At 38.3% G+C, this 27,788-nt stretch overlaps 1 long non-coding RNA gene and 1 other non-coding gene across 4 annotated transcripts; both read left to right on the top strand.

Moving 5' to 3' along the window:
* The first annotated feature begins 1,294 nt into the window (after positions 1-1,294).
* Positions 1,295-17,803, top strand: LOC104430420. The gene is made up of 11 exons (XR_005551575.1): positions 1,295-2,618; positions 3,516-3,762; positions 5,898-6,140; positions 7,384-8,275; positions 8,365-8,640; positions 10,968-11,822; positions 13,118-13,869; positions 14,037-14,237; positions 15,361-15,487; positions 16,226-17,388; positions 17,483-17,803. It is a non-coding gene; the product is annotated as a disease resistance protein RUN1 (transcript).
* A 4,693-nt stretch (positions 17,804-22,496) lies between these two features.
* Positions 22,497-27,459, top strand: LOC104446659. Of its 3 annotated transcripts, none has more exons than XR_005551239.1 (4): positions 22,497-23,780; positions 23,897-23,961; positions 25,331-25,488; positions 25,591-27,458. It is a non-coding gene; the product is annotated as an uncharacterized LOC104446659 (long non-coding RNA). The 3 variants fall into 3 exon arrangements; XR_005551240.1 differs by having other exon boundaries at positions 22,500-22,567; positions 23,743-23,961; positions 25,591-27,457; XR_005551238.1 differs by having other exon boundaries at positions 22,497-23,961; positions 25,591-27,459.
* Positions 27,460-27,788: the final 329 nt, after the last annotated feature.

The raw sequence follows: 27,788 nt of genomic DNA, 5'->3' as shown, positions 1-27,788 counted from the left end.
TCTGAATCATATCTAACTCCACAGCAAGGAGTTACGACCAATTTAGTGCTGTCATGAAATTGAGGCTAACTACATTGATTTTGGAGATGTAAATTCCAGTTCATCTGGTACGTCGAGCTCTCCATCGGGTTGATTAAAATGAAGAAGTTCATAGTCGGGCCCCTGTTTTATTCAACGCAAGCAAGCTTTGTTTAGTTCAAATGCATTGTGTCAAACATAAATGGGTCTATTATCTAAATAGAAACTATAATAAAAGATGTGAGCGTTGGACTAAATTAAGCAAATGTTTTTGTTTAAGGATCCCATCCCACTGCTATTGACAAACTTGATTCTTATTTTTTATCATGAATGAAATGTCTTCAAGAAAAAATCTAGTCATGAGGTTGGAGGTATAAACTATGAAAACTGACTCTTTTAACATTTGGTGAGGAACGTTGTGATTATTTGACTATTAGAATGCTCTGTTGTCATATGTATTATATTTCATTTGAGTAGCCCGGTGTTAACCTAAGTAGACCGACAAAAGTCGACACGGACACGTAACACAACACAATACGACACGTCGACACATCATTTCTAAAAAATAAAGAATTCCGACACGTTGCGACACGTTGCATATTAAATAACTATTTTTATTTTTAATTAATTTGATTCAAATTCATAAAAAATAATTAATTAAAAAAGAGCATACAATGAATTTACAATAATAATATTAATAAATCAATTCATTATAAATTCGAAAGATATATTCATAGTTAATGCGAAACATGTTTTTAACTTTAACAAAAGTTATTGATGAAACTATTGACTAATAAGAAATTATAATCAATTTATTTAAATAAATCCATGATTTTCTACAATGACCAAAATTTATCATTATTCAAAATTCAATACTTTTATTTTTCAAAATTATTTTTTAACTTCATTTATTTAATTTTCCGATTAAAAAAAAAAAGTCACAACTGAGGTTCACCCCCTTCTTTTCCTTGTCCATTTTCCTCCACCCCAAATTTATTTCACTTTTTTTTTTTCCCTACCCCACCACCTGACAAACAGGCTGTCACTTCCCCTCCCCCAAACTTAAAAGTCACGCCATCAGTCCCCCTTTTTATTACTTTTTAGTTTCCTTATCCAAAACCTTATCAAAAACCCTAGCCACCCTCCTTTTCCTCCTCCTTCTCGCTGCTCGCCACACGACCCCTTCCTCTTCTCTTCCTCTCCTCTTCTTCTCAATCCTTCTCCTCCTCTTCCTCGCCGCATGACCCCCTTCCTCTCCGCACGACCCCCTTCCTCTCCTCTTCCTCTTCATTCTCCTCCTCCTCTTTCTCCTCCTCGTCGCCGATCCATCGCAACAGTGGCGGCCCTCGCCTCAGTTTTTGCTCTCTCTGGCCGTCTCTCATCGTCGCGGTGGTCCGTTGCGTGGCTTCGTCTCGCCAACAAGAGTTTGCTTTCTCTCTTTTCTTTCTCTTTGTTCGGCTCTTTCTCTGGCCATCTCTCGCCATCGCTCATGGCCTCGTCTTTGCTCCTCGCCCTCCCTCGCCTCCACCCTCCATTGTCTTCCGGATATGTGTGTCGAAATGTGTTGAGAAAAATTGACCACGTGTCAAAAAATTCGACACGCGTTGACCATGTGTCAGTGTCATGTTCGACACGTGTCGAGTCCAACCGTGTCCGAGCATGTCGACGTGTCTGACATTCTCCAATATGTGTTGGACACGACACGGAAGTTAGGGTAACGTGTCCATGCTTCATAGGTGTTAACTATTACTCTGCAGAAAAGAAACTACTCAAAGGTTGGGGTTGCTATTTCGAGGAAGTCAGCAAAGTTTTCTTGAGGAGTGAGCCTACAACAAGATGCCAAGAATCCACTTACCCAAAGTTTTTTCTCCACTACTTTTGTCGGCCACGAAGAAGCTTGTGTCAATCATAGAATCAAAATAAAGCCGTGGTGAAAATAAGTCCACGTGTTCACACTTATGACATTTGTCCATCGACGTGTTCACACCTACCCAGAAAAAAAAATCACGCCTCTTTGTGCCAGTATAAAAATAAATCAATAAGAAGATCTAAGAGTGAGCGACTACCTGAAAACACTACCAAATCTTAAGCTAATAGTCATTGCTGATTGTTAAACTCAAGAATCTAATGGCTTCTTCAACGACACCCAATGGGATTTATGATGTCTTCCTAAGTTTCAGAGGTACAGATCTACGGAATAACTTCATTGGTCATCTCTACAATGCTCTAGATCAGAACGGAGTATTCACTTTCATCGATAGTGAGGAACTAAGGAAGGGAGATCAAATATCACAAGCGCTTATGAAGGCCATTGAAGAGTCATGCATCGCAATCATCGTTTTCTCGGACGATTATGCTTCCTCTCGGTGGTGCTTGGAAGAGCTAGCGAAGATTATGGAATGCAAGGAGCAAAAGGACCTGATTGTTCTACCAGTGTTTTATAAAGTGGACCCCAGAGAAGTTAGAGGGGGCAGAGAGAGTTATGGGAGAGCTTTGGCCAAGCATGAGTTCAAGTTTGGAAAGGATTCGAAGGAAGTGAAGAGATGGAAGAAAGCTCTTTTTGATGCTGGTAACTTATCTGGGTGGCATCTAGGTGATGGGTAAGTTGAGTGGAATTCATATTTCTTGAAAGAAATTAATCTCTTTTACATGTAAATATAGAGATTGTTTGTAAAAAAATAAAAGTAAATTAATTGACACACAGGTAACTGTAAGTCTAAATCTTAGAACTTGATGGACCAATGGGCAAAATGTTAAATGTTGTTATTGCACTTGCCCCATTTCTTTGGGAGGCGTAAGAAAGTTCGCAATGCCATATACGGATAATTAGTGTGTACAAGCCATGTAAGGGAATGACAACATGCTTTGGGTATTTAATAGTTTTCCGATCGAAAGTTTAACCACCATTCGAAATCGTAAATAACTCTTTTTTATCAAGCATGTAGATAAATCACATATAATATCAAAAGCTAAAGTAAGTAAATGGTCATGCATTGTAAGATTTTGGTGAGACCACAATCAACTTTCTAAAAATTTAAATTGTTAAATCAAGGTGTAGTTTGTTATTTAAATATTCTAACACTTCCTCTCACACTTCGTCTAGTGTTTTGCCTAGTATCAAGTATGGAAATTTAATTGGGGAGACAAATGAGACGCGTAAATATTTGAACTCAAGACCTCCAATTCTGATACCATGTAAAATTTTGGCAGAACCACGACCAACTATACTAAAAACTTAAGTTGTTAGATTATTGCATAGTTTATTATTTAAATATTTTAATACGCATAAGCCAAAATTACATTAATCACTTGGATGACTAAAAGTTGAAGCTTGAACTTGTTTTAATTGGCATGGAGCTCTACTCGGTGGGAATACATTTTGTTTTTGCTTTGATCATGTGAAATTGAGATGCACTACTTTGTCAATTTGCTAGTGATTGCTCGTGATTTGCTTATCGCCAAAATAATGCTACAATTTCTTTTTCCATTTTTGGTAGAGATGAGTCAGAGCTTATACAAAGGATTGTAAAGGAGATCTCCATTCGCCTAGACCGAACACCTTTGCATGTTGCTAAGCATCCGGTTGGGATAGATTCTCGAGTGGTTAAGCTGAAATCAATGTTAAACCTTGAGTCTAATGATGACCCGATCATGTTGGGATTATGGGGACAAGGAGGCATTGGGAAGACAACTTTAGCAAGAGCTCTATACAATGCTATTTTTAGACAATTTGAGAGTTCATGTGTCACGCCCCGATCTTCGGGCACGCACACATCCTTCTCCCTTGGTCGATTTCTATAATGCGATATCCCAGGACTAGTATCGCCGACCCTTTTATTTATTAAGCACATGCGGAAGCAGTTAAAATCTCCAGACAATAAATCAATGGGATAGGAAAGTAGGCCATATTTTTCATATTGAAATTCACAACCACACTTTCATTAACATCACCACTCATAGTATATTTACAATACTATTCACAGCATAAAAGTCTCACACCTATCTACACTAAGACAGGGTTCACAAAAGGGATGGGATCTCAATCCACATCCGGGTTATATTCAAGATCCCTCTCTGGATCTTCTTCTTCTTCAAAAGTCTTTCTCCCCTTCAGCTTCCTCTTCCTTAGCTTCTCCTCGTGGTCCTGAAATGGTTATTCAATAACCAATGAGATCACGTCTCGCCGAGTCCTACCCCCTACGACTCGATTAGTAAACTAATATGCCATACGGTTGCCTAAGCACAACACGAGTCAAAGGACTTACCTTGGCCTCAATTCCAACCTGCAATTCAAGGTTAAACACAAGCATTCAAACCATTCACGACATCCGATCAAGCATTGATCAATCGACTAAGTCGATTACATGTCAATTAGACCCTCTCTAGGTCATTCCCACTCATACCACGCTTTCCCAGTGGTGTACTCATTCACCAAATCACATGTGTTTCTCGGGCGTCGTTTTCGCCAATGACATACCGATCACCGACACCGTGCGTTCTTTAAGGCGCCGTTTTCACCAGTGATAACCTTGATCACCGAACCACGTGTCATTTCAAGGGCGCCGTTTTCGCCAAGGTGACATCGGCTATAGACAACATCGTGCGTTCTTTAGGCGCCGTTTTCACCGGTGATATTCCCATAATCACCGAACCACGTTTGTCTATAAGTCATTTACGTGCGTTCTTTAAGGCGCCGTTTTCGCCGTGATACTTCCAATCACCGAACCACGTATGTCCAATAATATCGTACCTGATTGGTCTCAACCAATAATGTTCTCAGTTAGCTCTCACCATTCTCCCTGCTATATAGCCCATCAACGTACTGGCGCTATATATATCCATGCTTGGCCATTACCAATCAAATATTCAATAACAAACAATTTAGGACAATTCCTAAAATTCCACAATAAATTCAATTCCACACAACGTAGAGCTCAATTAAATAAACGGTCTGCACCATGACGATCAGCACGAAATTCCGGTCACCTACCATCCCGGTTGAATTTCCGGAAAATAATTAATTAAATAAATAAATTTCGAAAATAAATAAATAAACATCAAAAATCCAATTTAGGCCTATATTGCCTTATTGGAGCCCGAAACGGGTCGGGAAAAATCCCGAGATGCATTCAATAAATAACCAAACATTTCTACTTGCTAATAGCTAGGTCTAACCACCTAACATGCATCATTAAGTCACTAAATTAATTGTTCTAACCTAATCTAACCACCTAAGTGCATGTAATTAAATCTAACCAACCCTAAGGCATAATTAGCAAACTAATAAAGCTTTAGTGAGTAAAACTCACTTGACAAAAGCGGAGACCGAATCACCGCAACGGCGACGCGACGGCGGCCGAAATAGGACTTTCGACGACACCGGCGAACTTGGACCGGGCCTTGGACTTGGCCCAACAAATCTCAGCCCAACTGAGATTTGTTCTTGCTTTTGGGCCAGACTCAAGTTGAATTGGGCCTGCTGAAATTTCTGGACTGACTTCACTTGGGCTTCAAATTTCTTTGCTGGAAATTGGGCCTCCAATTTCAGTTGATGGGCTGCTGAACTGGGCTTGACTAATTACTTCACTTGGATTGGACTGGGCTTGAAGACTGCAGGAGATGGGCCTCAGTAAAAATTCTACTGAATTGGGCCTCAAATTACTGGGCTGCAACTTGAATTAAATTGGCTGAAGAACTGCTGGACTGATGGGCTTCGGAGCTGAATCTGCTGGGCCCGAATTGCTGAAAGTGCTGGACTTAGACTTCGCAGGCTTCATCTGGGCTGAGCTGCTGGAGGAGATGGATTGCTGGGCCTAATTTACTGCGAAGGAGGTGGTCCGAAGACTGCTGAAGATTTCGCTGGATTGGAAATCCCGTAGACTGGTTTCTCGGTGGATTTGTTGGCCGCATATGGAGTTGCGGAGGCAGGCGCGTGGACTGCAAGGGCGTGGAAACTTCGGTCAACAAACGGTGGAGGAGAGGGCACCGTTGACTGGTGTGCTGGCGTGGAGATTTCATCTTCGGTGGATGATGGAGCTGCGCGCGAAGGAGACACGAGCTGGCAGCAAAAATTCTTGGGTCTTCGGTGGCCGCGACTTCAAGTGGTCAACGAAGGAGCTCCTGTGAGCTTGCTGTTGACCAGGGAGACACGCAGCTTTGAGGAATTCTCGGTGGGGTTTGATTCGTGGCAGAAGAGAGAGGAACGATGGTGGGATTTCGGTGGACGGTGGCTTCGCTGAACGCACGAAGCAGTGAGGAGATTCAATCGGCAAGCTGGGTCTTGCGGCCTTGACTGAACACGTGGGGCTGCTTCTTCCGGCGATGCTTGCTGTTCTCGCTTCCGCTGGGTTCTCAGCAGTTACGAACGTGCGAAATGGAGCCAGATGAGAAGTCTTGGACGGCAGCAGGAAAGAGGGGATAAGAGGGAGATGAGTGAGGGGCCCTTTGGCTTTTAATTCTCACACAAATATCTCCCAAAACTCATTCTTAGTCATGCATTATTACTTGGCGTGATAGCCATCAAAAACACTTTCTGTACTAGAAGGCCAAGTGGTCAAAGGTTGTGTGGTAGGTGGGGGTGCACGAATTTGGGAGAGATGGGCAAACTTCGCACAACCATTCTCTCCAAATTGAGGTCCAATTTTGATGTAGAAAAATCCCAAATGATTTTCTATGAATCCCCGACACACAACGGCTCAGCTTGAAAGTCAAATTTCCCATTCCTTTAGCCAATCTGAACTTCCGTCAAATTTCCGCGACGTCCGAACCCAATTTCCGTAAAAATCTCGGGACCTCCGAAAAATCTTCTGAGACCGAGTCGATGCTCTAAAATTTATTGTGACATGGCCAAAACTTCAATTTAAAAATCGGACTCGGGTTGGCGGTTAATTTTCATTCGGCGCGTTTTTAGCGTGACCTAGACCATCGGGTAGTTTTCAACTTTTAAGGCAATTGACTCGTGGTCGATTTTCTTCAAGCCACAATGAACCCACTCGACACATTGGCGACTCTCAATTGTCGTGAAAATCTCGAGGGCTCAACTACCAACACAGGGTACCAAAACGACAGAAAATCAAATTAGTGCCGGTCGACGAGAATTTTCCAATTTAGTGGAGTCACCCACGATCGGCCACACATCTCGCCGAACCGACCTATCTCCGATCTCAATTCGATCTTTAATCGTGCAAGAATGACCTCTAAAGATGAACACGGTCGAGAAGCCGATTCCGGTCGAATTCTCAAGTCTATTGCCTTAATATTCTTTAATGGCATACCCAGCTAGTCTAGTTATCTCAAGAGTGATCAGCTCTGAGAACAACCCTATAGACACGTCAATGAAATGCCCGATTAATTTAATAGAAAACAATACTGAAAATTCTGGATGTCACATCATGTCTTTTGGCAAATGTTCGAGAAGCTTCCAAAGATTCTAGGGATTTAGTTCAATTGCAAGAAAAATTACTATATGAGATTTTATCACTACGAAAAAGATTAGTAGTGTCTAGTGTTGATAGAGGTATTAATCTAATACAGCATAGACTTCGTCACAAGAAAGTTCTCCTTATCCTTGATGATGTAGATGACTTGCGTCAATTAAATGCTTTGGCGAGAAGAAGGCAAGTGGTTTGGTAATGGAAGTAGGATCATTGTTACCACAAGAGATAAACATTTGCTAACTTGTCATGGGATTGATCAAGATCATGTGTTCGAGGTTGAAGCACTTGATGACAATGAAGCTCGCAAGTTGCTTAGCAGTCATGCTTTTCCGACACACCAAAAATTAGAAATCAGGACAGATCTGGTGGATAGGGTTCTACATTATGCTAAAGGCCTTCCGTTAGCACTTGAGTTGCTGGGTTCCTTCTTATGTGGTAGAAAAGAAGATGTATGGGAAAGTACGCTACAAAAACTTTCTAGGATTCCCAACAAAACCATTAATGATGTGCTCAAAATAAGTTATAATGGACTAGAGGAAAATGAGAAAGAGATTTTTCTCCACATTGCCTGCTTCTTTAAGGGAAAGGATAGCAACTACATAAAGAAAGTTCTTGATAGTTGCGATTTTGAGACAACTGTAGGATTTCAAATTCTCATTGAGAGGTCCTTGATAAGCATTGAAAACGGACCACTACAAATGCATGACTTGATTCAAGCAATGGGTATAGATATTGTGAACCAAGAGTGTCGAGATGAACCCATGAGACGAAGTAGACTATGGCTTTATGATGATATTCTCAATGTTTTATCAAACGACATGGTAAGACTTGTAAATATGATTAAATCTTTTGCTTCCTATCTTTGATTGTAATTATTAAACATGCATAACCTAAAGTGTCTCGTATGCAGGGAGACTGTATTGTAAAAGCCATAGTGCTGGAGTCACTTGAGCCGATAGACATATGTATCAATCCTGATGCTTTTACAAAAATGAGAAGGTTGAGATTGCTCATTTTGCGCAATGTGCATAATTCTTCCCAAAGTCCTATATGTATTCCCAATTGGCTAAGATGGTTTGAATGTCTTGGTGCTTCGTGGATTCCAGAATTTTCCTCTGGTCCAAAGAAATTAGTGGGACTTAATATGAGCGAAGGCAATATCACAGGAGTTGTAAAACGATTTAAGGTGAGCATTTACCTGCATAGACCTTTTTATCATCTACCTCTTTTGTATATGTATATACGTATTATATGGCTTAGTACACAAAAGGAAGTAGTGTTCCCATGTTTTAGGAACCACTTGTCTATTTTCTTTCAAAATGACCCTAACAACTTGTGTTAGAAATATTTTTACGTGCAGCAAAATTGGCATTTGAAAAATTATGCGAACAACTTTATTAGAAATACTCAATGGAAACAATTTTTGTCAATAATTTTACCCAAAAAAAAAAACAATTTTTGTCAATAAAATACACAATACAAAGAAGTTTTATACATATATGTGGAAAGCAAAAGACATTTCAAGATTTGAAGTTCTTTTATGAAGTTCATTGCATCATTAGAAAAATTTGACTTTTCATATTGAAATATGTGAGTGATAAAAATAAAATAATCAATTTCACATATCTATCAATAATATAATATTTTTAAAATAAGTAATTGAGGATAATTAATGGTAGGAATATAAAGAAAAAAGGGATTGAAATCTTTTAGAGTAGGATATCATCTTTACCATTTACAATAGTATAGATAAAGCTAACATACTTTCTAACCCTGAAATTTCTAACTATCGAAAATAGATATATTTCAAAATAAGATCAAATCTACCTAGTGGAGAAATTCAAAATGCAATTTGCTGTCGGTTGTTTACGTATGAACTTTTTTTATTTTACAAAAAAAAAATTGTATAGTGATCAAATAAAAAGGAAATAAAAATATGACGAACCTACCCGTTGACATATATATACACAATAGCTGGTTGACTGGCAGACCATGTAGTCATCAAGTGATAGAGCCTTGTTCAATGCACATACCTGACAACATGGATTGGTCCAACATCGATAAAATTAGCTCAGTCGAAGGTTTGAATGCACCATTATGTAAAACAAAGCATTGTTAAATCATTTCTTAAGGAGCAGCACTTCTAAGTGGATATAATAGAGTATTTTGTGAGGAGCTTTGCCACTAATGAGTGTAATGTGTGCACAACTAAATCGATGTAAATGATTCAGTAGGGGCATACTGCTAGTTTCTCAATAGAAAGCCAAAGCTAGGTTTTAAATTGAGTGTATGAAATTATTATTGTTATCTTTCCAATGTTTTTCAGAGTTGGCTTCATTATCTTTGATGACTTAATAAAATTTTAAGTTTATTTATTTTACACAAATACATTAAGATAGTATTTGTATCCCCCATTCAATTATGATATGTAGTTAAAGCCAAAACTAGTAGAGTCTTCACTCATATGCTTGCCACATGGCACCTCACATTACTTTTGTGATTGCCGCATGACATGATATGTGGAATAGTTTTGTCATGTGGCCAGCATCCACACTTGCCATGTGGCACTTCACTATATGATTGTATGGTAATCACATGGCATGACATGTGGCATTTTTTTTGTCATGTGGCCCACATTCGCATTTTCACTACATGACACTTCATTTGAATTTTGCAATTGCCACTTGTATGACACACGGCACAATTTTATTCCAAACTAATTTTCATTTGGTAATGGAAGGTAGATTTGGGTTAGGAGTACTAGTTTGAGATTTTTTTTTTTTTTTGCCCAGATTGGTACTGGTTTAGGATTTTTACAAAACAAAAATTAATCTAGAGTAATTCTATGTATTGGTTTGGGATTTTTAATCGTATTAGGTCTAATTTTTTTAATAGTTGTCTAACACAATTTTATTTAATAATTTTTTAATGGTTTCTAGTTGCCTGATCTACCGAAGCTCCTTGCTTCCTTCCGCATGAAGAGTGCTATGGCCCACATATACACCAATTCAATATAGATTATGTAATAGTCAAAGGATATGTAATTATGACATATCCTTTCCCTAAGAAAACCAATGCCCCCATGTGTTGTGTAGTCAATTTTACAATCGTCAATCAAGCCAAGCCCCTACATATTAATTATAATATTATTAATGATGAATATTATAAAACTATGGATAACGTGAATGACATCCAATATTGAATTACCGTCATTTCCCCAATTTGAGCAAATGATTGACTCCCCCGTCTATGTACAACAACTAGGATAGGCCTATTTATGGACTTTGCAGTAGATCACCTCTGCATTAAATAAACAGATTGCTCAAAATTTATGATTGACGACCTAAAATATAATAATTTCTTGAAAGATCAATACTGGATATGCTACAGTAGCAACCTATTCTCAAACAAGAATTTCACGGTTTAGATTTAAGGAAGCAACATCATCATACAAATAGCCCTTTTTAATCCCTTCAGAATGTTTACCAAAAGTTGTTTTTGCTGCTTTTGCAGGACTTCCAAAATTTGAAGTACATTACTTTCAGTCACTGTGAGTCGTTGGTTTGTATGCCCGACATTCAATGTACTCCTAATCTTGAGCAATTGAATCTCATGTATTGCAAAAACTTGGTAGAGGCCCACGAGTCCATTGCATATCATGACAAGTTACAAGTGTTGAATTTATGTGAGTGTCCCGAACTTAGTGTTTTTCCAAATGTGCTCAAGTAAAAAAACCTCCAAGTTCTCCACCTTGAAAATTGCACAAAATTTGAAAGGTTCCCTAATATTCCTCATAAACTCGAAGGCTTGAAACAACTTCATTTACAGGGGACCGCTATTAAAGAACTTCCTTCATCAATAGAAAATCTTGTCTCTTTGGAGATTATGTATATATATCATTGCAAAAACCTAGTAACTCTTCCATCTAGCATTTATAAGTTACAAAACCTTTCAAACTTGCAAGCCAACTCTTGCACAAATTTAATTGAGTTTCCAAAGTACGAGGATTTAGCTGATCACTGTATGAAGACCGGACTTTCAAATTTACGTTGGTTGGACCTTTACGGATGTAATTTGTCCGAAGTAAAGTTTCTTGAGAATCTTTCCTGTTTTCCTTTCTTGGAAACTTTATTGCTCGGGGGAAATAATATAACTATCCTTCCTACATCCATCAATAAGCGTCATCATTTGCTCCATTTGAGTGTTAGAGAAAGCCATCAATTACAAGAGATTCCTGAGCTTCCACCATTTTTGAATTGTCTTTTGGCGGATGGTTGCGAATCTATGCAAAATGCTGGAGATTTAACTTCATTTCATGATTTTGTCCGTAGAGGGGTGACCATGCCTGATATTTCCCCACTTTACCCGGTTAGTCTCTCTCTCTCTCTCTCATATGCACATCGCTGTGGAGTATATGATGGATTCAATGTGTGCTTATATATTGCAGTAGCAGAAAATGCAAGTGGAGGCTTAAGAAAAGAAAACGAATAGGAAGTGAGATCAAACTTTTACTAGGATTGCGCATTTCGCACAAGAGAAATTATATTTAAAAAATAATAATAATTTTTTCATATCAATGTGGTATTCCAGAGTTTTTTGAGTACCCAACTAATCTCCACTAAATGGGACAATCTCTCCTCTGGCCAAGCCCGCTAACACGGGGTAATTATTGAGGACGTGCAGGTTCATGTTCCTGGGAGTTGCATAAAGAAAATGTGCCATTTTGTTGATTTGAAATGAGGCCTTGATCGAGGAGGATAAACATGTTCACTACTTATGAAACCTCTTTAGGTTTAAAGACATATCAATACAGTAATGCAAAGTTAAATAGAATAGTATGCCATGGCTATATCGTGTGTCGCACAATCATTGTCTCTGTTTTTCTCCCTCGACATGTATTTTGTTCAAAAAAATATAAGAAGTGTTAGTCAAATACATAACATTTATGTTCTCTACGACTATAACTTAAAAAATTCATTTCTACAGTTATACACAAACTTTGTCATTTACTATTTTTTTTTTAACCATTAACTATTAATTAAAAATCAAATAAAGTTAGGAAACATAGCGGCATAATTAACTTACGTAGCAATTAATCATATATAATAAGGTAATTCACATAATAAATTTAGTTATTACGTAGCCAAGAAAAACTTTATTAATTAATCATTTTAAATTGCGCATTTATTGATAAGGCTAGAGCACATATAATACGCATAATTTCAAATGGAGTGCCGTAAATCAGTTATCTTGTGGATGGTGTAAAATGAAAACCAATACATTACAAAAGTTAACCAAGAAAGAGAAATGTCCCACCATATAGTCTATATCTTAGCGTAAATAATCAGTATATGGCGTTGATTTGAGACTAACAATACCAAGAACCAAGAACGAGGAATATTGCATATATGTCATTGGCTTGAATAATCAGTGGATGCCAAATTCATTCTAATGGAGGTGGCTACTGTACTTTTATGGGAATGATTTCTATCACATGAGACTTGTATATTAACGAAGCATGGACTATTTGGATCTCTACTCATTTATAGAGCGCTAGTTCAAAGTGGAATTTACTAGGATTACTTACTAAATTGAAATTGAATTTTCTATTTTGGGTGATGATAATAGACTTGGTACTTTCTAATCGTCTACTCTTATAACAGAGTCCTCTTCGTTACCCTCATTACCTAATTACTCTCCCTAGAAGAGAGATGCCAAAGTGGGTCCTTCCCATTGAAGGGGATTCCGTATCTTTCATGGCTTCAAAGAAATTGTACGACAAATTTCTTGGATTTGCTCTCTATGTTGCTCTTGGTAATGATGAACAAAAAAAGGGACAGCCTTTTCAGCTTGTACCATGTGTTAATGGCGAATGTCAGAATTATTGGGTACCACATTACGATACCTTTTTGTCGAATTCGGACCGTATCTGGCTTCAATATTTCACACCATCTCAGCTCTGGGGAGTAGTCGATTTTGGTCAAATTGACAGGAGTTATGTACAATTTAGCCTAACCATATCAAGTCGAATTGTGAAAAAATGAGGATTCCGAATTATATGCGTGCAATTAGAGGAAGATTTAAAGATTGTGCTTCGAGATGATCAGCTAATGGATCCAGCTTTACTCTATGAGGTTGTTTTCGAATCAACAGATTCAGAAGCCAAGATTTCACTTATGCATGAAGATAGTTCGATCGAAACAGATCTACAGAAAGACTTGCAAGATTGTCAAATGTGTGCCGAGGAAAAATGTCAAATAGTACCAAAGAGAAATTATAAGCCTATTGTCCCTCAAGGCATGCAAACCAAGACTATGTTGGCTTCCAATTCGATTGGCAGAGATAAGAATGGTAGTGTTGGCTTGCAGCTTTTGTTGTTAGAATGATCAAAACATGCTAAAGAAGCAATTCGTAGGTATGTGAACTCAGCTGATGTTTTTAGTTTTTCTCTCCCCATCTTCTTCCTTTGGGTTTTAAACCCAAGTATAATATGTCTTTCCTTTTTTTTTTTTTTTTTTTGGTTGCTAAATCCTCTATTCTCCGCCATCGGCAAACTGCGAACCCCACCAACGCTACTTTCAGCATCATCACTGCTCATCTTCCATCCGACACCACCAAGCTTTGACCAATGTAAGATCGCCACCTACCAACGAAGGCAACAAACAGAAGTATTTAGCCTTCTTGGAACAGAGTCCATAGCAAACTGATGGCGATGAAGACTGGCGATTTGAGGCGACAATTCTCTGCAGGGTTCTGGGCTTCTTGCACCTTGCTATAGATGAGGTAATGCATGATACATCCTAATTGTATTAGTTGATGTAAAACTTGAGATTTTGAAATTGATTCTATGATGCTAAAATTGTCTGGGAACTCGAAGTATGTGTCGCTGAATTTGTTCGAGAGAAGTTGAATAAGTGTTTCTTCGTAAGTTTAGTCTGTAGATGCTTCGTGGGGAATCCATTGGTAATTGCCGTTACACGATGCAAAATTAGCAACAATCCTTAGAAGGTATAGCTTTTCTTTCTTCTTTTCTTTCATAGGTGGCAATTTATTGTAAGAAGTAAGTGAGGTCTAGGTTTAAAGTAAAAATAAGCGAGGACAAGTGAAACAATGGGAAGTCGGCTGCACACGGGTTGGTTCTGTCCCCCTTTCAGACAAAAAAACTGAGCCAATCTGGGTGCTAGATGTTGAGAACTCCCTAACGCAAAATCAGGCATTGCGGATAACTAGCAATACGGAAGAGAGAGAGAGAGAGTGGGAGGGAGGAAGGGAGGTAGGGAGAGGGAGGGTGGGATACCTCTCAGTGGGTGATAGATTTGCCAGGAAGATTGAATTGTGAGAAAATTCAATTACTGGGTTAGGAGTCTGATAAGACTCTGTCGCTAAGTTCTGTGAGGCACTTTGAAGAGGCAAAACTATACAGGAATGAAGAAGTGAGACAGCAAGCCACCAGGAAAGGTTGCTTGACAGTCAAGTCCTTTTGCCACTCGTTGACTTTGGCAACTAGGGTCGATTGAAAACCAAATTTACATGGAGTGTGAGAGTAATACAAACGTCGGTTGTGCTCATTGATAACTAGTTAGGTGGTTATTTTCTTTCGCCCTGTGGCCTGTGGATATGAAAAAGAAAAAGAGAATGAGAAACACAGAGTTTGCATAAGTTATTCAACAAAATAGAGACAAAAGGAGCCATATCTGTTTAGCAGTTAGGTGTGATTTGCATATGAATTACAGGATGAGTATGTGGTGACAATCATTGTTTGGAAGCTTGTGACCTGTCTATTATACAGTATCTGCAAGATCTCGATCATAATTATGGGACATGCGTTCATTTCATTAGTAGCTGCACATTGATAATGAAATATTTCTTGCATCTTGCTCATTTTCTTTAAATTGCCTGTATGCAGGCACGCATGCACGAGGGAATTTCTGACTCTTATCATCATTTTTTTTTCTCCTAACAAGTAACGAGGCCTATTTGCTTTTCTTATACAAGGCAAAGCTTGCCTTGGACAGCGTTGAAGTTCCACTAGGGTAAGATGATGGCTTTCAGTTACCGGGTGCATTTCATATATGTTACTTTATTTTCTAAATAAGATCCTTATTATTTCAGTCTCAATTAGTGAATGATTTCAAATTGTACTTTTTGACTGAACAGCTGTGTGATTGTTGAGGATGGGAACTTTATTGCGGTAGGAAGAAACAGGACTAGGGAGACACAAGATGTATGTTTATCACTGCTTCACCAGCCCCTCAAATAAATTTTGGCCAACATAACTTTCTTATTGTACTGAATAAATACCCTTGAATTATCCACTCCAAGTTTCGTGTTGATCATTTTATATTTCTACCTTAATATTTCTTTAATAGGTGATAAAATATTATATCTGATCAAATCTAATAGTATGTGGAATTTTCAACTCGCTATCAGCTGAAAATGGTTTTGTTCTCATTACACTTCATAAAAAATGGCTATGGCTCACGATAACAATAATCTTGCTTTATTATGCACGATGTTTTACGTTTTTCATTTGCCATTGTGCTCTGTTTGGAGCCATATTACGGTCCTTATCTGCTATTGGGAAGTTACTAACATTGATCTCTTAGGCCGTATGTTAGCTAGATTTTTGGTAAACTTAAATGGTATTAAAATGCATTGTGATCATTGTAATTCCTTTTAAGAGGTAGTTTAGCTGCTTTATCTGTTTTTGGTTTCATTGCTTGTTGCTTTGTTTGGTTCAATAATACCGCTTATCCTAGTGAATTTTACAGGCCTACTGGGCCAGAAGCTTCTCAAGCTCAGCTATTTACTTTTCTAGTTAGAGACCAACATCTTGGGGCTAACGTGGGATCCGCTCAAGGACCTACTCGTTTAGGTAAATAACTAATACGTTCCCCGACTGGAAAAGTAATTTTTGGAGGGGAAACTAAGTGTTTTTGGGATCTGCGTGCTCCTTGGTTAGACAAGTGAGATAGATGTGTAACTAACCTCTAAAACTAAGCCACGGCCCACCGATGGAAGGGTCACAGAAGGTAACCAGTTAGCGAGGGGTGTTGGTAAGCGAAATAGTGCCTTTGTTGGCCTAGAAAGAATTCCCTCGAAAAGCACTGGTTAAAGGGCTAAGTGAAATTCCCAAGAAAAGCAAGCGCTATGGAAAGAATAGCTTTGAAGCTACCTTTATAATGGGATTCCAACTCAGCACCTTTTGAGAAAAATTTCTCTTTAGAGAGCATAGTACGATGAAAGTTGGTTGCTGTAATGGGCTTACTTCATCATAACATGACCTTATTTACACATACAGTTTAAACCTGGATTCTAGCAGAGATCATCGTTTATCTAATAGTCTATTTCTGCAATCATTCAGGCATGTGGTGATAGTACACTACTATGAATGATTTTAGGGGTAGTAATGAGTAGATGGCACGTAAAAAATTTGGCCCTTTTAGTATCTTGCGGAGTTTAATAAAAAACAAAGGCACCTTGCTACAGGGTTATGTGTAATAATACTATTAGAAAAGGTGGATGTGGCTTATCCAATAAGAAGCCTCTTTTTCTATGTCGGATTCTCAGCAACTTCAAGCAAGCAAAACTTGTTAACTTCATGTGATGTATGCCTCGATTAATCGTATATATACTCTCAATCGGTTAACTTGAAGGGAAAGACTTCTTCCTTGAAATGCATCTCTTAATTATGTTGAAAATACACTAAGAGCAGCTATCTCCCTGACAAGGGTCCTTTGATTTGCTTGCTTTGTTTTTCTCCTTGGGCTTTCATGGGCAGCAAGACATGCAAAGATGGAAGCACTTTATGTTCTTGAATAGTGGCAGAGGACTGGATTTTTGGCTGCAGAAGTTGCAAAGGAGTTTCCAGCATGCTTCCTTTATGTGACATGTGAACCATGCATAATGTGTGCTGCAGCATTATCGATCATAGGTACATCTGTTGATCATATTGAAATAAAACTAGACTTTCCTAAACCATGTTCATTCATGAATGATTAGGTGAATCTTGCCTTTTTTTTTTTCAGATATAAAGGAAGTATGTCATGGCTGTGCAAACGACAAGTTTGGTGGCTGCGGCTCAATACAGTCGTTATTCAAGAAGCTCTGAGGCATGCATTATGTCAATTTCTGAACTTGCTCTTGTTGCCGATTTTGTATCTACAAAGATCCACTTTGAAATTGAGAAATATGACAATTGACAGCTATAGTTTACTGGAGGTTTATAATTCCTAAGGTTGATTACCGATGGGTGAGGTTTCCTAGTGATTCTGGATGTTGTGGTGCTTTAAATATTCCAACACATAACCATGAAAATTAATGGAGGTTAATGGAAATAATTTTCCATCTTTTCTGTCCTTAGTCTAACGGGAGGAAGGGGTGTTTTCAGCAGCGTCAAGAAGTGAAGTTTATTATTAATTTGTCTATTTCCCCACTTTGTTTCCTTTTTCTTAAATTCTCCGCGACTTGTTACACATTTCCATATCCTTTATCTGCCCTAAAAAGTTTACAGTTATGGAAAGTGCTACAAGTTAAGCTACAATTAGGATCCCATTCATTTTGTGCAAAATGTGGTATTTCTAGAAAATATTTTCAATAAGTCATTTTCCAAGAAAATGACAATATTTTTTAGTATTTAGTTAAAACCTAAAATTGAAGTTCCGCTATTCGGTTTTTGATTTGATTTTCCTCTATGCATTTCTTTTGATCATTTTTTATTTTTATTTTTATTTTTATTTTTATTTGTCTGTTATTATTTATTTTCTTTTTGAAAATTCATTTTTAATTATTTTTCTTTCTTTTTCTTCTTTTATTTCCTTTTTTTTTTTTTTTTTCTGACAAGCGTCGCCATAGGGCAAGGCTCGAGCCTTGCTGTCAAGGCTCGAGCCTTGCTATCTTCTAACGACACTCGATCATCACTAATCTAGCAAGGCTCAAGGCTCACACCTCTCGACCTCTGGCAACACTTGAGTGTTGCCAATCTAGCAAGGCTCTAGCCTCATTGCCTTCTAGCCGGCTCAAGCTCACTAGTGGTTGGTTGCTAGCCTTCATCGTAGTTGGAAGGCTGACGACCAGCCAAGGAAGAAAAAAAAAAAATGGAAACAATAAAAAATAATCAAAAATTCAAATTTTAAAAAAATAATTGAAATTAGTGGTGAAAGAAAGAGTAGTGGAAAACATTTTCTCTAATTTTAATGGTGCTTGTTCTGTCGGCGGAAATTTTTTTCCTTAACTAATTTATTTTTCATGAAGTGAACGCCAAAAAATCTTTAAAACATTTTCCTAAAAATTATTTTGTGGTGAAACAAACAGAACCTAAGTTTCTTTCTTCCTTTTCACTCTCCTCTCTAGATCTTCCTCTCCTTTTTTCACTGCAGTAAGATCCTTTGATGTCTTTAATGTTATCATGTTTAAATCTAGAAATATAGTATCTTCAACGGAGTGATATTTTAACCATGAGGAAATTATGCTTTCAGATATGCCACGGGCAATGTACTAGATAAACAAATCTCTTTTCTTGTTTAACATTTGCTATTGTCTCTTCTTATATACATGAGAGCATATGCCTGCTACATTGTGCTGTATGGCCTGTGTTTTCAGTATGATTTTTAATTTGTCTCACGCTGTCGTGGCCTAACATTTTATTAGGGGTGATCGGTTCCTGGTTCGGTCCGGTTCCAAGGTGGAACCGGGAACCGGACCATTGGTCTTAGGACCGAGAACCGGACCGGACCATCGATTCCGGTCCAATCCAGTTCGGTCCAAAAGAATTGGCACTTTCTTTTTTCACTAAAAAATGACCATTCACTAAAGAATAATCATGCTTCAGACCGATCAATCAAATTCGGTTTCTGAGCAATCTAATAAAACTACTCACACATGTTTCCACGTGCAAAATATTCAAACTTCACTTGTGTGAATATCAATCATAGTTTATGTGTTTCATGCTTAATTTTAAGCATAAAACCCATGAACAACGTGATTAAAGGTTGTGCTTGGCTTAGGTTTTATAAACAATCTCTCTTATATACTTTGAATGTTTAGTCGATATGAGACTTTTTAAGGCTTGAAGTGCCTTGTCGTTTGCAAGTGAGGGGAGCAAGGGAGAGAGTGTGAGCATGAGGAGAGTTTTTTCTATAAATAAAGAGTAACAACAAGGGTTTTGGTGGTCTTTTGGCCACATAAGAGGTTGTTACCTAAATTGCAATTCCGATTGCAATAAGTTTCATATATAATATTAATATATTATATGTGTTTATATATTATATGAATATAAATTATATATAAAAAAAATTGGTCCGGTCCGGTCGGTCCGGTTCCCACCTTGGAACCGGGAACCGGACCAACCGGCCGCCGGTTCCAAGATTAGGAACCGGGAACCGGACCACCGACTATGGGAACCGCCCAAAACCGGCCGGTCCGGTCCGGTTCGGTCCGGTCCCAATTCGGGCGGTTTCCGTTGCACACCCCTACATTTTATGTTTCCTAAGATTGTTCAGAACTCAGCAATTATTACTCCGACTTTGTGACATAAAATTTAAACGTGGGGAATTAGGATCTGTTTCATTATGATTTGAGCAATAAACGAAGCAGCGAATCTAGAGTAATGACGTTATATCTCTGTTCTAAGTGTCAGTTTTGAAAGAACAAGCTCAAGTACCGGGGGAAGAAGCAAGAGCTCTACCAAGAATGCATCTAAAAAAGGGTTTATGGAAGAAAAAATAAACAATGAAAATTCATACAAGAGTTTTATGTTGAAGCAAAAAAAAAAAAAAAAAAAAAGCTTTTATGTTGAAGCAAAAATATAGAACGACCCAAAGGTATCGGTAAGGTGAAAAGTTGTAAGCCATAGAAGTGGTGAGGTGGAAATTCCCCACTAGAGTTTAGTAAACTTAACACATCTGTAAGCTCCACAAAACAATACTGGTTAATTATTAAAAACGGTGGTAATTTTGAAACAATCAAATAAATGGTAGTAACTCGCTCAAATAAAAATTAGTAAACCATTAGTAACTTAGGGTCCATTCGTTTCGCGAAAAACAACTTCCGAGAAAATATTTTCTAGAATTTCCAATGTTCAGATGGCGGAAAATAGATGGTCAAAGAAAATGTTTTCCGATCAATGGAAAATCTCCCCATTTGTGGAAAATGATTTCCTCTTCTGATACCACTTGTCAGGGGTCGATCAATTTCGGTCGATCAAACACCGCGCGGCCTTAGGATCGGTGATCCCAAGTCAGCCTTGCACACACACACGCTCGAACACAAGAACCGAATGGGCAAAGAGAGTGTATAATGCTTGTGAACGAACTGATTACAAAGTGGGGGAGGGATCCCTATTTATACACGAGTGGGTCGCATCTCGGCCGTGGATCGTCCCTCCGATCCAACGGGTCATTTTGAATCCGTATAATCATTACAAGCTATACAACAGGCTACTCGAAGGCTACTCGATGGTCTGCATCCGGCAAGCCCCTGGGAAGTCCATGGGTCGCGCACGTCAGGCCTTGGGCAGACCATGGGCGTGTGTCAGAAGCAAGATCGGGGTTGCAGGTCCGTCTGACACGCGACCAGCTGAACCGTCACGGGCTGCTCGAACATCGCTTAGTGGTTGCTCACGGGCTGCGCATGGGCCTTCCGCTCGTTCTGCTCATGGGTCGTTCGTGAGCTACTTCCGGGCAGCCCCTTGTACGTGACACGGTCCCTCACGGACGATCTTGGATCATGCTTGTGTGCCCTCACGCAATTTTCTGTTGCGCTACTTCTTTCTTTACTTATTTCTCCCCTCTTTCTCACGACACCTAGGGTTTATGATCTCCTCTCCTCCTCCTTCGACACTAACAATCAGCAGCGGCGAAGCATCCCCTCATCCACTGGTGCTAGATCTCCGCCCTCACGAAGCCCTAGGTTTTTGATCTCGTCCTCCTCCCCTTCAATGCCGATGATTAGCAGTGGCGGAGCGTCCCCTCATCCGCAAGCCAGCTCAAGCCTCGCCCTAGGCCGGCAAGGCTCCGCCTAGCCCAATCTAGCAAAGCTGAGCTTGGGCCTCGCCAGATCCAACGAGCAGGGCAGGGCTTGGGCCTCACCCGAGCTTGCCAGAGGTTCACCAGGCTCTGGCGAGCCATGAGCTTGCCGGATCTGGCATGGAGCTTGGGCTCCCGATTCAGGCGAGCTCGAGCTCTACCGCCAGATCCGGTGAGCTCGAGCAAAATTAGCTAAGCCTCGAGCTTGTCGGATTTGGCAACCGGGTCTTGGTCAGTCACCGCGTAGCCGACCATCATCAGGCATGCAGCGGTAAAGGAAGGAGGAGGAAGAAGGAGGAGGAAAGAGGAAGGAAAAGAAAAAGGAAAAAAGAAAAAAAAAAAAATAATAATAATGATTTTTAAGAATATAAATAATTAAAAATTCATTTTTTAAAAAATATATAAAATAAGACTAATTTTTTGGTCAATTAAAAATATTAAAATTCAATTTTTGATAATTTTTACCAAATAATTAAATTAGCTAACGAATGATGAAGAATATTTTTCATTCAAAGTTTAGGTTTCGGCCAAACGAGTTATTTTCTTAGAAAATGACTTATACAAAAATATTTTCCAAAAATATGATTTTTTTTGGACAACGAATGTACCTTAATTTCTTCTTTTTCTTTGATTTTTCCCATTGTTGTAAAGCTCCTTCATTTTCTCTTCTCCTGCGCCATAGCCAAAACTTCCAACTCCACCAACACCTCATCTTCCGTCCCCACACCAGCGATCTCCGACGAAATGGAAGAAGAATAAGAAGATGTTCGTCTTCCTGAAACGGAGTCCCTATTGAACTTGATGGCGACGGAGACCGGCTGGCGGAGGCGACGGACTACCGCCGCCGACCGAAGCCATGGAAACCGATGACGATTCTCTCTTGAGGTTCGTTATGGGCTTCATGCAGCTTGCTATAGATTAGGTAATGCCTGGCTCGTCCGAATTTTTTTTTTTTTTTTTTTTTTTTTTAATGTTAACGCTATACTTGAGCTGCATTTTGAATTCGATTCGATTGGTGCTACAATTGCGCGGGAACTTGAAGGATGCGTCGTTGGATTTGTTCGAGAGACGCTGAATCGGTGTTTCTTCGTAAGTTTAGTCTGTGGATGCTTCGTAGTGAATTCACAGGTTATCGACGTTACACGCTGCAAAATCAGCGATAATCTCTGGAAGGTGTGGCTTTTCTTTCTTTGTTTCCATTGGTGGCAATTTATTGAAAGAAGTAGGTGAAGTCTAGGTTCCAAGGAAAAACAAGCGAGGGAGGGTGAAATAATGGGATGTAGGGTGTACATGGGTTGGTTCAATCCCCTTTTCAGGTGAAAAACTGAGCCAATCCGGGTGCTTTTGAGTTGTCTAGAGAAAATTTGGATGTGTAGTATGTACTTATCATACGGATGTGCAGCAGGTGATCGGTTTGCAAGGAGAATTGAATTCTGAGAAACTTCGATCACTGGGATAGGGGGCTCTGTCTCAATATTTTATGAGGCGCTTGAAAGAGGCAAAACCATAGGGGATGAAGAAGATGCAGTGAGATGGCCACCGGGAAAGGTTGCTTGACAGTCGAGTCCTTTAACCACTTCTTGAAAACCAAATTTACTTGGGAGTGTGAGAGTAATATGAACATCGGTTGTGCCAATGGATAACTGGTTAGGTAGTTATTTTCTTTCACCTTGTAGACTGTGGATGTGAAAAAGAAATAATCACCAGAACATGGAGTTTACATAAGCTATTCAGTAGAATAGAGACAAAAGCACAAGTAGCTGATTGTCGATTCCGAATTCTGAGGCCTTCGCAACTGTTTAGGATTCTCTTTTTATTCTTATGTTTCTGTAACTTTTATGAAGGAAAATGACCGAGAAGCTAAAACTCCTGGATGCTTCTTGAATGTATTAGTGAAACTTGATTAATGTAGTTTCTCAAATTAGTTGTTGTTTTTGTTTTATTGTTATCAGAGCCATATCAGTTTGAGTGTTAGGTGGGATTTGCATCTGAATTACAGGATGAGTATGTATTCATAATCATTACTTGGAAGTTTGGGACCAATATATAACACAGGACTTGCAAAATCTTGATCTTATAGCTATGAGATATGGATCATTCCATTAGTAGCTGAATGTTGATACTGAAATATTTCTACTGCTGGCGACTTGATGTTCATTTTCCCTTGAATTGCCTGTATGCAAGTATGAGAGAAATTCTGACTCTTATAACCATATTTTTTTTTCCTCCTAACAAGTAACAAGACATTGCATTTTTAATATAAGGCAAAGCTTGCTTTGGACAGCCTCGAAGTTCCAGTTGGGTAAGGAACTAATTTTCAATAACCAGGTGCATTTCAGATATGTTACTTTATTTTCAGTCTTAATTTGTAAGTGATGTCACATTGTACATTATTTATTTTATACCTTGATTGAACAGCTGTGATTGGTGAGAAACGGTGCCTTATTGCAGCAGGAAGAAACAGGACTAATGAGAAAGGGAATGTATGTCTATCATTGCTTCTTTACCCGTTTCTATAAATTTTGACCAACAGCACTTTGTTGTTGTTTTGAATTGATACACTCAATATCGCAGTTATTTCTTTAGTATGTGATAAAATAGTACATCTGAACAAATCTGTTAAAAGGTGGAATTTTCTATGCATTATTAGGCTCTTAATGGTTTTGTTCCCATTATTCTTTCATAAAGTACGACTATGGGTAACAATAGCAAGAATCTTGCTTTACTCTGTACAATGTTTCACATTTCTCATTTGCTATTGTTCTCTGTCTGAATTTTGGACCAAGGACAGTCAAAGAAAAAGCTTCAATGAGGAGAGAAAGAGTAGGGGAATGATATTTACTTTTTAAATAGAAATAAAGCCTTTGCAAGCTGTTGGACCAGAATGTTCAGTGCTTGTAGATTGTCCTGTATAGCATGCTTGAATACGTTAGTAAGTGCTTGATTACCTCAACAGATTACAAAGTTTTAAATTGTTCTGAGTATGTATTTATTGCTTTACATTACCTGAGAGCGTATGGTGGCTTCATTTGTCTTGATTAAAAGGGTGTAGTGAGAGATGCAAAATTCTAAAGTTATGAGAAGTGAGTTGAGGAACTTTGCAAAATCTCAAGTATAGGGAAGATAACTGCAATTTCACATAAAATTTCAGAGAATATAATGCTTGAGTAATAGAAATTAGATCGAATGGCTCTTAGTAAGGAGAATACTTTTCAAACAATGTCCATACCTTGACATTGAGGAGCAAAGAGAGTTGTCCATGCTTCACGTATAAGATCCTCTTTTAGACTGTTAGTGTTGTCGGTATTTGAAGAAAGAACTGAAATTTCTGCATAAGATGCATAGATAATTCTGTCTTGGAGACAATGGTTCTTCCAATAGGATTCATGATCTAATGCAGTTGGCTGTGACAAAATTCCTATCCCTAGGATACAACAATCTTCCTCACTTAGCCTACAAACAAAGCCAGGGATGAACATGATTCAAGCCTTAAAAATATAGTCAACATGGAGCAGATACGAAAGAGGCGATTTGAAGAGGAATAGACAAGTTATAGATGTGTTGCTATTGTTTGCTTTGGTGAAATATTTTTTATTTGCATTGCTAATGCTCTCGACACTGAGAGGAAGAAGGCAATGGCACTTAGAGATGCATCAATCTAAAGATAAACTATAGGACTCAAACGTTAAGCAAGAGTAAAAGAGATAAATGAATAAATGTGAAGGTGAAAACATTTTTCATGAAATGCACTTCCAAAATTTATGTTGAAAGTACACTAAGAGCAACTTTCTCTCTGACAAGCTCCTAAGTGGGATATGCTTCCTTTATTTTTTTCTCCTTGCGCTTTCCTAGGCAACAAGGTGTGTAGAAATGGAAGCTCTTGATGTTCTTCTTGAACAGTGGCAGAGGACTGGATTTTTGTCTGCAGAAGGTACAGAGAAGTATTCAGCACGCTCCCTTTATGTGACGTGAACTATGCATAATGTGTGTAGCAGCATCATCAATCATTGGTACATCTGTTGATCATACTGAACTAAAACTAAACTTTTGTAAAATTTGTTTACTCATAAATTATATACTCATAAATTATATATGACTCTTAGCCATTTTAGGTATAAAGGAAGTATATTATGACTGTGCAAATGATAAATGTGGAGGCTGCAGCTCAATACTGTTGTTGCATCAAGTAGCTCTAAGGAATGAATTAGGTCAGTTTCTGAACTTGCTTTTATTGTTATCGTATCTGCTTAGCTCCACTTTGAAATTGTGACATATTACAATTGACAACTAAAGCTTACTGGAGGTTTATGAATCTTATTTTGATTACTATTGATGTAGTTTCGTAGTACTTCCGTTTGTTGTTGTACATTGAATATTGCGACACATAACCGTGAAAAATGGAACTAATTTTCCACCTTTTCTGTCCTCTTCCATGTCTAAATTGTAGAAAGTAGAGTTTAGGAAGTGTCATGAAGTCAAGTTTATATTATTTCTTTCTTTCCCCTCTCTGTTTCCTTTTTTAAAAAATTCTATGTGACTTGTTAGACATTTCCTTTCTTTTTTTGCCATAAAAAATTTACTGTTCTGGGAAGTACTACAAGTTACTGTAACATGGGTTTGTTCTTTCCTCTTCCTTTTTCCAGCTGTCTCTTAATCTCTTCTTCCTTGCCTTTTTCCACTGCGGTAAGATTCTTTGATGTCTGCAATGTTATCAAGTTTAAAGTGGGAAATATAGCATCTTCAAAGAAATATGATTTAAGTATAAGGAAATTTATGCTTTCTGATATGTCATGGGCAGTGTTCTCGATAAAGAAATCTCTTTCCTTGTTTATTAGTTCCAATTGTCTCTTCTTGCATACATGAAGGCGTGTGCTTACTAAATTGGGTGTATGACATGTTTTTCCAGTATGATTTTTCATCTCTCGGATGCTACCATGATCTAACATGTCATGTTTCCTGAGATTGTCCAGAAGTCACCAATTATTTTAACTCAGATTTTGTCGACTTAAAAGTTTAAAACATAGTGAAATAGGATCTGTTTCATTGTAATTAGAGCAGTACTTAAAGTAGCTAATATAGATTGCGGACAATGTCTTTTTGTTGAATTATTAGTTTTGAAAGAAGAAGCTCAAGTACAGGGAAATGAGGGAAGGGTTGTGGAGAAGCAAAAGTATGAATAAAAAATTTTATTGGGGAAAATAAGCCAGGAAACTCTGAATTTTAGAGCTAGAAATTGATAGTTATGCTGCTCTTAATAATCTGATTATCAGGAAGAAGCAAGAGTATGAGTGAAAAATTTTAGGGGAAAAAAATAAGCCATGAGAACTTGACTTTTAGAGCTAGAGATTGATACTTATGCTGCTCTTAAGAATCTGATTAGAAGTCAAAAGTATTGTAGGAAACATGAGCTAGCTCATTGCCTTTCTGAATACAGCATCAAGCAAGAGGACGCATCTTGCAGATAAAGCACCACCTTGCTCAAATTCCACCGTGCATAGCTCAAAAACTAGCCTTAATTGCTGCATAGTTTCATGTTAGAGAGAATAAGACTATTGTTATAACAGTGAGCATGGGTCATATGCAATGTTTGGAAGATGTAGCTGATTGAAACCCATGCTAGCCATTATTAGTAGACAAGTCATTTGTAAATCTTCTCTCAAATCAGATTCCCAGTGCCAATATCTCTCTGAAGAGAACTTGCCTATCCATGCTAAAAGCCTTGAAGTAATCCCCTGTTTACAGCTACTGTTTGTTCTCCAAGGATGTTAGGTTTAAGCTATAGCTCCCCCAAACACGCCTCTTTTAAATATGATGCAATAAGTTTGCCAAGGTGTAGAGCCTAGTTACTGTCAATGGAAGTAAATGGTACACTTCAAAGACAATTTACTTGCCTGAAAACTTGTTTTCTGGAGTACAGACATTTGTTAAAATTGATATTCTTAAAACCTAAATGTAATTTTCCTAAGTTGACCATTTTCCTTTATCAGTGAACTTGTTTTTGCTAAGATGGTACCTTCATTTGTGAAGTGCTTTTTCAACTATTCTGCTAAATTATCTCTCACTTGATATATGGACATGATTTGCAAATGGAATCTGTCTTGGGGTTCAAGTTGATGAGCTAGGTAAATATGTAGAATTATCAAATATATTGGGTGGCTTTCACAGAAATTTCGTCTATGTTTCCCCTTTAAGAGTGCCTGATCTATGAATGTTTCCAACTTTCTGCCTAATCAATGAATGTTTCCAAATTTTTTCTTGTTTCTCTTGCAGTAATGGAATTCTGGATCGAAGGGTTTCCAATGTTGTGGAG

This window comes from Eucalyptus grandis, chromosome 5, assembly GCF_016545825.1.
Source record: "Eucalyptus grandis isolate ANBG69807.140 chromosome 5, ASM1654582v1, whole genome shotgun sequence".
Taxonomy (NCBI): Eukaryota; Viridiplantae; Streptophyta; class Magnoliopsida; order Myrtales; family Myrtaceae; genus Eucalyptus; species Eucalyptus grandis.
Note: the sequence above shows the minus strand (reverse complement) of the source record. Positions and strands in the feature narration are given on the sequence as shown.